Source organism: Bidens hawaiensis, unplaced genomic scaffold (assembly GCF_021521415.1).
Source record: "Bidens hawaiensis isolate Kalapana, Puna unplaced genomic scaffold, B.hawaiensis_p1.1 tig00012269_1, whole genome shotgun sequence".
Classification (NCBI taxonomy): domain Eukaryota; kingdom Viridiplantae; phylum Streptophyta; class Magnoliopsida; order Asterales; family Asteraceae; genus Bidens; species Bidens hawaiensis.
The window spans coordinates 376,665-387,982 of record NW_027491994.1 but is presented as its reverse complement, the minus strand read 5'-3'; the positions used below and the strand labels follow the sequence as shown (position 1 = coordinate 387,982).

The following is an 11,318-nucleotide window of genomic DNA, read 5'->3' as shown; positions in this document are numbered from 1 at the left end:
GATAAGTGAAAAGACACAATGGTGTGCGAAAAGACACAATGACGAAAAAAGACACAATGGTGTGTGAAAAGACACAATGATAAGCGAAAAGACACAATGGTGTGCGAAAAGACACAATGACGTAATTTTTGTTTTATATTTTATATAACAAACATCATACTCATATTAAAGATAAAAAACGCTTGTTATTATGATGACTTTTTTTAAAAAAAAACTATCATACGAAAAAGTTATAGACGTTCTAAAATGACGAGGTTATTAACATGTGCCTTGCATGTGGAGAGAGAATATGTGTACAATTACCTCTATACCCTTTTTTTGGTCCCCACTTGACACATGTCAATTATTTATGGCTTCTCACAATTATCATTTTTGTTCTGTAGAATAACTTGACCCTACTTTTGTTTTAATAGCAAATGATATATTCATGGAATGCAGTGTGTCTGCTCTAAGGCACATTGAATGTTTCAAGGGTAAGAATGAAGTTTTTGATTGTGATTTCATCAATGAAGATATTAGAAATATTGAATATTTAAAACTTCTTAGAACAATTAATGGCGCTAGTATTTTGTTTTTTAGATACCAATGTATGCAAGCAATAAGTGATAGAAAATGCAAGAAGACACGAAAATGGAATATTCAACAACGGGACTAGTTAAAAGGGTGTCTTTTTAGTAGTTTTATCTTGTTGTGTATGATGGAACTTGTACATCTCTTTGTCAGAGCATGAGATTAAATTTGAATTTGAATTTGAATGGTATAGTATATTTGTGTGGTGTAATAATTGATGTATGAAGTTTGTAGCCGACTGTAACTGTTAAAACCCGTATTCACATGTGCATAACTGCATGTATATATATTTGCAATACAAACATACATTACACATACACAATACAAACATATAATGTTGAACGAATGTTGTATATTATGGAGTACACACATATAGTGTTTAAAATGGAAGTAAAACAACCAATATGCGTATGTAATACAAACATACAATACATTATGCAATACAAAACATAATGAAAAAAGCATTCATTATCCAATGTATCATTCTATTACAAATATTTAAACATAAAAGGTAGTCATCGTCGACAAATAAACCACCTTTATTTCCTGCTCATTTTGTCATGTTAATAAGCTTTCTCCAATGCGTGTTTTTTCTGTATGTTTATCTCTTAAAGAATTATCCTCCACTTTGTATCTCCAATCTTGCCTTACGCTTAGCTTAATAATTGTCCAAAACTAAGAGTCTCAACGCGACAACGTTTATTTGAGGAACGCAATGTTATCTACACACAAAAGATACAAATATCTAAAAGTTAGAATTATTTTAATTTTATTTTTGCATTATTAGAAAATATGTAACAATAACAGTATTACGTACATGCAATACTCAGTATTACACATATGCAATACTCAAGTACTCGGTATTAGACATATGTAATACTGGTATTACACCGATATAGCAGTGTAATATGGTCATAAGTCAACTCCAAAACTGCATGATACAATGCTTGAATAGTCAACAAACTGCATATTAATATTTCTTTTTTAATATTACATAAACGTAATACTAACAATGATACAAAGATCTCTAATACTCGATATGAAACATGTGTAATCATGTATTACACATCATTATATTTAGGGGTGGACCGAAAAACCCGGTTACCCATACGGAAAAAGACCGAAACCCAAACATGCAATATTACATTTGGTTATTGGTCATGTCATATATCCCTTGTATTTTTTGTTTTGGGTCAGTAACCGGGCCATCACTTTTTTATTATTACAAAATACTAATAGTAATATAAACATGTGTAATACTAAATAATACGAGCCAACGTAATTAGAGGAAAAACCCGACTACCCAGATTGAAAAAGGCGAAACCTGGTCCTGCAATATTACATTCAGTTATTGGTCAGGTTATATCTCCCTTGTATTTTTTATTTCAGGTCGGGTACCGGGCCAAGGCAGGGGTTACCAGGTTTTTCATTCTTGACAAAAATTTGTAATCAAATATATAAAAAGCTTTATGATGTTACCATGTTTGCGAGTTTGATGATCTCATTTATTCCCTTTATATCTTAACCTATTAAAAATATGAGTCGATCATTATCATATTACATGTTTAAAAATCAAATTAACATAGCCAAAGATAGAAGCATGAATCAAAGTTTAAACCTATAGCAGTTTTTGTTCAAGAGCATCATTAACTATCTATCCGTTCATTGATTATCAACTCGTTTTCTTTGAGACTTTTCATCAAACAGTTTGTAGGCAGTCTCAATTAAACATCTGAGTAAGTAATTCATGTATTGCACATCATTAACTATCTATCCGTTCATTGATTATCAACTCGTTTTCTTTGAGACTTTTCATCAAACAGTTTGTAGGCAGTCTCAAATTGTGGGCTTTGTCTTCCTAGTTCTAGACGAACTCATAATTAACAATCGATTGTCTACTAATCATATCGTAACTTGTAATTAATCAATTAAACTATCAAATCTATACATGAAACACGCATATATTATCAATCAGTTTAAGGATTAAAACAGAAAGGAAAGAAATTAAATATTCGAATTGAAATACCTACAACTGACATGTTAGACGGCTGAACTAATCTATGATTTGTGTTCAGAACAATCAATTTGTAACGATCTGTGATTCGCAGGTGTTAATCTCTATTGAAAGGAGGTTTGTGTTGACCGAGATCCACAAGCAGAGGCGTTCTTTATTGGAGGAAATTTACAATTATAACCCTTGAGTTAAAAGTTCCCTAGTTCTCCCTAAATAGGAGTTCTCTCTTGATCCTTCCCCTATATATATATATATATATATATATCAAGTATCATAAATCTACTAAAATATATAAAAAAATACGTGGGTATCAATAACAAATTAAATTTTTTAAAGTTAAAATCAGCTCGAGGTGACCGACTAGATCCAATTGTGGCGGACGTTGACCACTTTTGATCGATTCTGAGTAACTAGCGGAATTAAAGAAAGTCATCTCGTCATCATACTTTGTAGCGATTACTCGGCGAGTAATCGGCGCCTAGTCGGGATTTTTATAACCATGGTTTTCAATACGTTCATTATGGTAGAGGAACTAAAACAAAATGCGGTAAATTTACGCGAATTCGACATGTTTCCTTCACGTTGGTTACGGTGCCAGATAACAAAAAAATCAACATTTGGTCAGTTTTCATAATGTTTGTTACGTTATTGAAATTGAAAAAAAATATCATTGACCACTAGGGTGCCGCCAAATGGCCCAATAGGGTATTACTTGTGACACCAAAGTTGTCAATTGTTTATATTAGTAATATGAGTGAGCATATATTATATTGTATTGCTGCGCATGAGTTATGTCTACGGTTGTTTTAGCTCTTACAGACAGCAGTTTTTACTTGCTAGGATCCTTCCACCAAATGCAGAAGTTGAAACATGTCACTTTGAGACAAAGGTGGTGTGAATGTGTGGTGTGTTGACCTACTCACGGTGCGCAAAATAGTGTGTCAACCCGCGCAACATATTAACGACAACCCTAGTTGTCATATACAACGGTTTCAAAATGCTTGATTGTTGTTTGCACCTTCAGTGGGAACATAAGGCCGAACATAAGGACCATTTCTGATAGAGTTTCATAATTCATTGACATTGTACAAACAACAGCTTCTAATAATACCTTCCACTTGATATAGTTTTCTTGACCTAACAATATTTGAATTTTGTTAGTAGACACTTCTTGATCATCATTTGTTTCAAAAATATTTTTAGTAACTTTTATCAAACATATGTCAGTTTCAGTCTAAGTTAATAAAAACATAAAAGAAAGCACTGATTTTTTGTTTTTATTTCTTTTGACCACTTACAAGCCATATGTTTCTTTCAAGCTACTATCCGTGGGCGGGAGTGTCCTCCACGATTGTATACATTGCTTCGGATGTTGTATCCTGGAAAATAGATAAATTCTTTTGGAAGACCCTTCTTGCACTTTATTTCATAGAATTTAGTAATTTTCCTTTCCAAAATAATTGTCACTGACTACTTTATTTCCATTTGTATTGTAGTTCTTATTAATGAAAATTGTTTTATTTTTGTTTTGCGAACGGTTTCCTACATAATCAGAACACTTTAAGTTTGAATGGCCTTCAAACAATTTATTTCAGAATACATATAACACAACACTTTATTACACAAACACGAAAATACGATGCAAAATAAACCTTAGTACATAGCAATGTTAAAATTCCAGCTGCCCAAGTAACTAGTTAAACCACTTGACATCTTATTTAATGCTACCACAGTCGGCAAATGCGTGGAATATGGCCGTTCAGTCATGAAGTACTGGATCTCATATCATGATTGCATCAACAAGAAGAGATTTGATATGACTTATGAGTTCTTCTCCAACATTTGTGAAATGGTCCTTCTTATAAAAAACCTCCGTGGAACGTGCGAAATTGATCACCCGCACAGTTATAGGAAGCTTAACATCTTTACACGCAAGGAACTCTCCATTCAGTTCTTTCAATGCATCTTCAACTCTTTTATTGAACAACTCATAGGTTTCTTGCTCACTAACACCATATTGCTTCATGTAGCATTCAATACTAGAGGGAACATGGTTTCTATCTTGCTCTTCCTGCAATTTTTACTATAATGTTAAATATTCGCATGAATAATTAAGTTATGTTGCAGCAGAAAACTTTCGCTTTGTAGCATTGCGAATATCACAGTTTGATAGGATGTACCTTGTGGGTGACAATGTCGTCTATGGTTCTACAAAGTCGACAGCAAGCATTGACGAGGGGAGGACTTCTTAACGCCCATTTGAACGACTCATGTGTGATAACGTTACCCATGGCTGCAAAACCTGCTATTAGAGTACATTTATAGCCGATACTAATATATGAAACCTTTAAGTGCTCCTCCACCGTTGGTAGATACCCTTCATTCGTCCATTTCGCTTCTGTCATGTAGCTTTGGACATACTCTATCACCTATACATGACCATAAACATATCGTAAGTGACAATATCAATATGTTTCATAAGTCGAGGAACTAATTAAGATCAGTCCACTCTTAAAAAAGATGAGTACAAACAGATTATATGGGGTTATTTTGGATTAATTTATAAGTGGTTTGGAGAATGGCTGTTTAAAGGCATTTTTTAAGACTAATTGTAAAAATAGGTATGTGTAGTGAATTCATGCAAAAGCTAACAAAGAATTTTTTAGGTTCGCTTGTCACACGCGCGAATTGCGCATGCCTTCTAAGAGTTTCCATCTAGAGCAAGATTGTCTATTCACAGAACTTGGAGTTTGCTTCCTTAATCACCAGCGAACACGATGAGTTTGCTTTTCACACCATCGATCTAACTCGAACATTCCAATGCCATCTTTTGAATGAGTTTGCTGTCTATTTGTACAAACACTTTTCGGAAAATGTCAAGAAACATTTAAATTCATTCTTCAAACCACCTGCAAATACAACACAAATATGCTAGAATGAACTGAAACCTACCGCCTCTTTCATATAGTTAAGATGAAATGCTTTTCCTTCCTTCGACAAGATTATCTCCATTTCTTCAAAAAGATTCATGAGGATTCGATATAAAAGTTTCATGTTTTCAGGAAGCTCATCCGATGGTGTAACTGACCACCTATAAATTACTTGTCACTTAGTTTATAAATTGAAATTTAGTTAATTTAACAAACTTTACATTCCTTTATAGCATACCTTTCAATTGCTTCAGTAAATTTCTCAAGTTCTTCATATGTCCCATAAGCATAAGTGTCATCAAAAAATGTTTGAAGCAACATAAATCTTGCTAAGAAGACTCTAGATACAGAATATTGTGGCTCATAGTACACCATTAACGCCCAAAAGTAGCACTCAACCGGTCTAATTCTGGCGTAAGGTAGATTGTTAGGAACATCATAATCTTTCCACCACCTGCAATAAATTCATACACACACTAAGTGATTCTTGAGGGTTTTGCTAGAAGTAGGTTATTTAGAAACAAGACCGGTACTTCTAGAGTTATCGCTACCCTAGCTACAAGCTAATCATGCAAAGTTCGTTGGGTTGATAAACGAACGAACCCAATATAGTTTTCACCAAACATTATGGAGTTCTTTTTTATTACAAGCGAACATACCATTTGCTTATAGGGGTATATAGCTAACACCCTAGAAGTAGTACAAGAATTTTCAAAAAAAAAAAGAAAACCTAGAAGTAGATGTCTCGTTCCTAAACCACCTACTAATATGTACTATAAATTCAATGCTTGGTTAACTTTGATGTATTGAAAGATGAGACAAAACATAGTAGTTAGAATTTTTATATACATGCAGACTTGGCTTAGCTCTTTCTTGTGCAGTGATTGAAGTAGGTTGAACCCTAACTTAGCAAGTTTTAGCAAAGATTCGTTACGAGAAGCTTGTTGTTCGTAGAATGGTATGTAGCGTAATGCCTCTAGTCTTGGCAACCTTTTATGCAAAGGTTGCTTAAGCGCTTCTTGTATCTCGGTAGAAAAGAAAGAGTTTCTCAAAACAGGATCATTTGCTATGTCACCAAGACAAGTTTTTGTAAAAGCAAGAGCCTCATCCAAAGGGAAGCGTTAGTGCCTTTCCAGTTATCACCATATGCATAAAAAATGTGTTGTAATGCTTGGTTAATCTCGTCTTCAAAATAATATGCAACGCCAAGGCGTTGGATTGAGTCGATTGGTTTTAACAGTTTTGCATGTTGAATCGGGATATCCAGCATTGTCAGTAGTTCTTTACTCACATTTTCTTTCAAATATTTGATCATCTGTTCAACTTCATCTTGTTCTTGTTGCTTATATATACACATCACATATCAAGATCAATATTACTCAAATGAGCAGTGGGCGACGGAGGCGGGTGTTGGTGGCGGGGCGGTGGTGGGTGGTGATGGCCAGCGGAGGCAGTGGTGGGTGGTGGTGGGGGGGGGAGAGGGAGAGGGCAATGGGTAGTAGTGGTGGTGGTGGTGGTGGTGGTGGTGGTGGTGAGAGGGCAACGTGAAGTAATGGTGGGAGGGTGGTAGAGGTGATGTGAAAGGTAGATGGAATGAATTTGTGGTGTTTTAGATGGATTGGAATACAAAAATTAATTGTAAGTGTCTTCCTAAAAGGACGTTAAATAATTCGTTTATTATGTTTGTAAAGAAGTTGACACAACACACATATTCTATAATTGGCATATATATACCTGGTTGAAGACGAGAAATTGATCTCTCCAGATCTCGGGAGGAAAATTCGCAATGGGTCGGATGACATCATCTTTTCCTAGAGACATATTCTATATCAAGAGATATGGATTAATAGAAGTTCAAATAGAGGTGAAGGGTATAGAGAGGTAAAGATACTGACATCTCTTCTATCACGTTACAAGGAAGAACTAGTGGAAGTCCTTGCGTGATGCAGCACGAATCCGGTAACGTTTGGTATATATGAATGAGAGACGAAATGGAATGAACCTTTATGATGGAATGAAAAAAAATGCGTCTGGTTGGTTAATGAAATGGAATCACCCACTACCATATTCATTCCAATCCATCTAAAACACCACAGATTCATTCCATCTACCTTTCACATCACCTCTACCACACTCCCACCATTACTTCACGTTGCCCTCTCACTACCACCACCACCACCACCACCACCACTACTACCCATTGCCCTCTCCCTCTCCCCCCCACCACCACCCACCACTGCCTCCGCTGGCCATCACCACCCACCACCGCCCCGCCACCAACACCCGCCTCCGTCGCCCGCCGCGGCCAACACCCGCCTCCGCCGCCACAACCACCCGCCTCCGCCACCACCACCCACCACTACCTACCATCGCCGCCCACCGCCACCACCACCAACCATCGCTCCCAGCCATCACCACTAACACCCTCCAATTACCACCGCAACCACCGCCCACTATCACCACCACCTGCCACCACAAACAATCGCTCTCACCACCCACTACCCACCACCACCATTACTGCTCGTTGCGTACCACCACAATCCCACCGCCACGCACTACTATTTTTATTTTAATCTGACTTTTTCTAGCTTAGCAAAAACTAGAAACTAATAATTCATGTCATTCCCACATGGTAACTAAACATGTCAATGAAATGGTAATGATCCATTCCATTACCTCGTCTATTTCATTCACTCGCTCATTGCATTTCATCGCTTATTTCATTACCTCATACCAAACAGGCCCTAAATATTGTTTACAACAGTATCAGACCTAATATAAAACATAAAGTTACGAGTTACAAAGTAAGGTTTTGATACGGTTATGGGTAGTGATAAAAATACCAAAAACAACTAGTATCAAAACCTAAAACCATAAAAATGAATACTACTAGAATAATTGTTTTAGCAATATCAGTTTGGTAGAACAAGCATAATGCGTATTACAAAATAAAAAAGTTTATTTACATAGGTTTATTAATTACACAAAAGTTATCTCATGTAACCCAAAAATATATGTAATATGCCAAAAAGATATCAACACGTGTTTTATATTGACCAAAAACCATAAAAAAAATACTCACTACTAGAAAAAGAGATGTTTTTCTACAGTTGAATTGTACGAAATTTGTTGAAAAACTCTAGTTTCAAATAGTTTTCTAACAAAAAAGTTGTTGAAAAAACACATGCTTGAAAATCGTTTCCAACCATTTTCTAACAACATTTCTTACAGAAATGCTACAAGAACATGTGGTTGTAAAGTATCTACAACTTTCCTACAAAAACTATTTTGACTTAACATAATGTTTACTAGATAATATTGTAGCAAAGTTGGAGCTTATTTTTTTGTTAGAAATTTGTTGGAACTACTTGTCGTAGGAAATATGTAGGAAATGTTTGTGAGAAAATAACTTGTTTTCTAGTAGTGACTAATTCCGGTATCGATGTCTGGTTCAACATGTCGTCGCTAACATATTATTAGTGACGACTATTTGGATTTTTAGCGGTGACACCGCTATTGCGCAAATTCCTTTTAGTGATAGTTTATGATACCAAAAATATATATTTTAAATGCAACTCTGTTTACGATAACATAAAGCCGATGATCGCTAGCTTAAGTGGTTGAGGTGAGGCACCTAACGACTTGAATTTAAAATGGAGGAGCTCTTCGGTTCAAATCTCACTTGTGACGAAAAGATAGGAGGTTTCAAGTTGGGCCAAAAAAAATTTCATATATATGATGGAGTTTCTTTATGAGGTGAAATAAAAATGATCGGGACCCGTCAATAATTCAAACGACCGTTAAAATAAAAACTAGTGATCATAATTGAACATGTTACTATCATGAGTTGTGTTTTGTTATATATGTATAATAACCAATCACAAATATAAAAAAAGATATATCGTAAACTTTTTTTATTTTTTTAGCGACTAAATTTTTGTATTTTATATAGTTTGATCCTCTTATCTCCTATTTCATACACTAACCATCTTACCATCAAGTATTGAATTTTCAGTCATTGTTTGTTGGCTAAAATAAGTTGGTAAATTGCTTTTTTTTTTCTTTTTAATATTTTTCATTTGTTTGTTAAATTTGGTTAACTTTTGTGTAGAGGTAGGGTATTAAACCCACCACTCAGATAAATACAACACCCAAATAAAGGGTAGTTCATGCGCTCGGCGGAAAGCTTGGCGCCCTAACATTAGCGGACAGGATGTACGCTAGCCATACTGCATGGCGCCAAGGACGTAGCCTAATATAATAAACACTCACTGACACCTAGGGAATGGTAGCGCAAAGATTTCCACCAGCATAGGATAAAAAGGTACAATCTACATAGGGAATACCACCCAAACAATGGGGATTAGACAACACATAAAGGGCGGTACGAAACAGTACAACACGTCCATGTCAAAAGACCATGATGTCCACCAACCTCCACCAAACTCCACGACCGCACGGGTGGAGAATATAATTGGTGGAAAACCTGACAAGGTGGTTGGTCATAATCTCTCTCCTCCGGTTATAAATACCAATGGATCTCCGAACCGTAAAAACATATACACTCCACTATTACTACTCTCAATACATTCTACTTGTACGATCAAATATTGATTCTCACGCCAGAAGGTGGTTACGAGAGAATCCCCCCATTCCTCGTAACGAGCTCACGGTGTTCTGTTTTGCAGGATATACTCGTCTGCGCCAAGAAGGTTTTATAACCCATCGTGGGGAATACTTAACCATACCCCTCGGACTAACGTGTTAGACCTTGAGGGGCGGATTTGTGTTTCTTTATTGGCGCCATCCGTGCATATAGCTAGAACAGTTACTCAAAAATCACTCCATTCTTGATTCAGATGAGTGGCAAAACTACACCAACACTCAAAGGCAAACAAAGAAGGAAATATTGAAATTCTGGACATCATAGGTAGTGGTGAAGGCATCGCTAATGCGTCCACCCTTCACCCTACTATCACAGAGAAAGCAAAAACGAAACCACGTTCACAACTAACCATGCCGTCAGACATAATGGCTTGGCTAGAAGCTGAACAACAGAAACTCAGGGACAAAGCCCAGGAAAAAATGGCGGCAGTCGTTCGACCCCGAATGCTGTTCGATGCAGAAGCTAGCAGCAATGGCGAAGAAGAAGAGTATGAAGAACACACAACGCCAATTCATTCAAAAGCACCAGCCGCCAAATCACCACCTGATCGGCAAAACAGCAAAGCTAGAGACAAATCACATCGGTCGCGGAGGTTGACTCACGTCTAGACGATCCAGACTACGAAGTTAGTTGGAAATGTCTAGACAATGGTAAAATATCATCCAGATGCAACAGAAGATTTCTCCAAGCCATACCAGCCAACAACATCGGCGGGAAAATCAAAGTTCGTGGCAAAAATTGCCGAAGCGGAGTTACAAGAAAATCCAAAAATTCTGCCGATAGTTGGCCAGTACGATGGCATATCAGACCCAGATGATCATTTGCAAACTTATACAGCCTCCGGGCTAGTATTAGGGTTGACCATGCCGTTATGGTGCCACATTTTCACGCTAACATTGGTTGGGGCGGCTAGAGCCTGGTTCGAAAGGTTGCTAGAAGGCCAGATCACAAGTTGGGAGGACTTAGCGAAGAAGTTCATCTAACAGTTTAGCCAACAGCGGCGCCACATCAGTGACCCAACAGATATTCTAAATGTGGCTAGAAGAGACAATGAAACGTTGGAATATTTCATTACCAGATTCAACCAGGAGGGTCTGAACATCGGCGGCGTGAGCGAAGAGCTGTTGTGTGCAGCCTT

The 11,318-nt window shown here is 36.7% G+C and overlaps 1 pseudogene; it reads right to left on the bottom strand.

Moving 5' to 3' along the window:
• Positions 1 to 4,190: 4,190 nt before the first annotated feature.
• LOC143540513 (epi-cedrol synthase-like) lies at positions 4,191 to 7,335 on the bottom strand (annotated as a pseudogene).
• Positions 7,336 to 11,318: the final 3,983 nt, after the last annotated feature.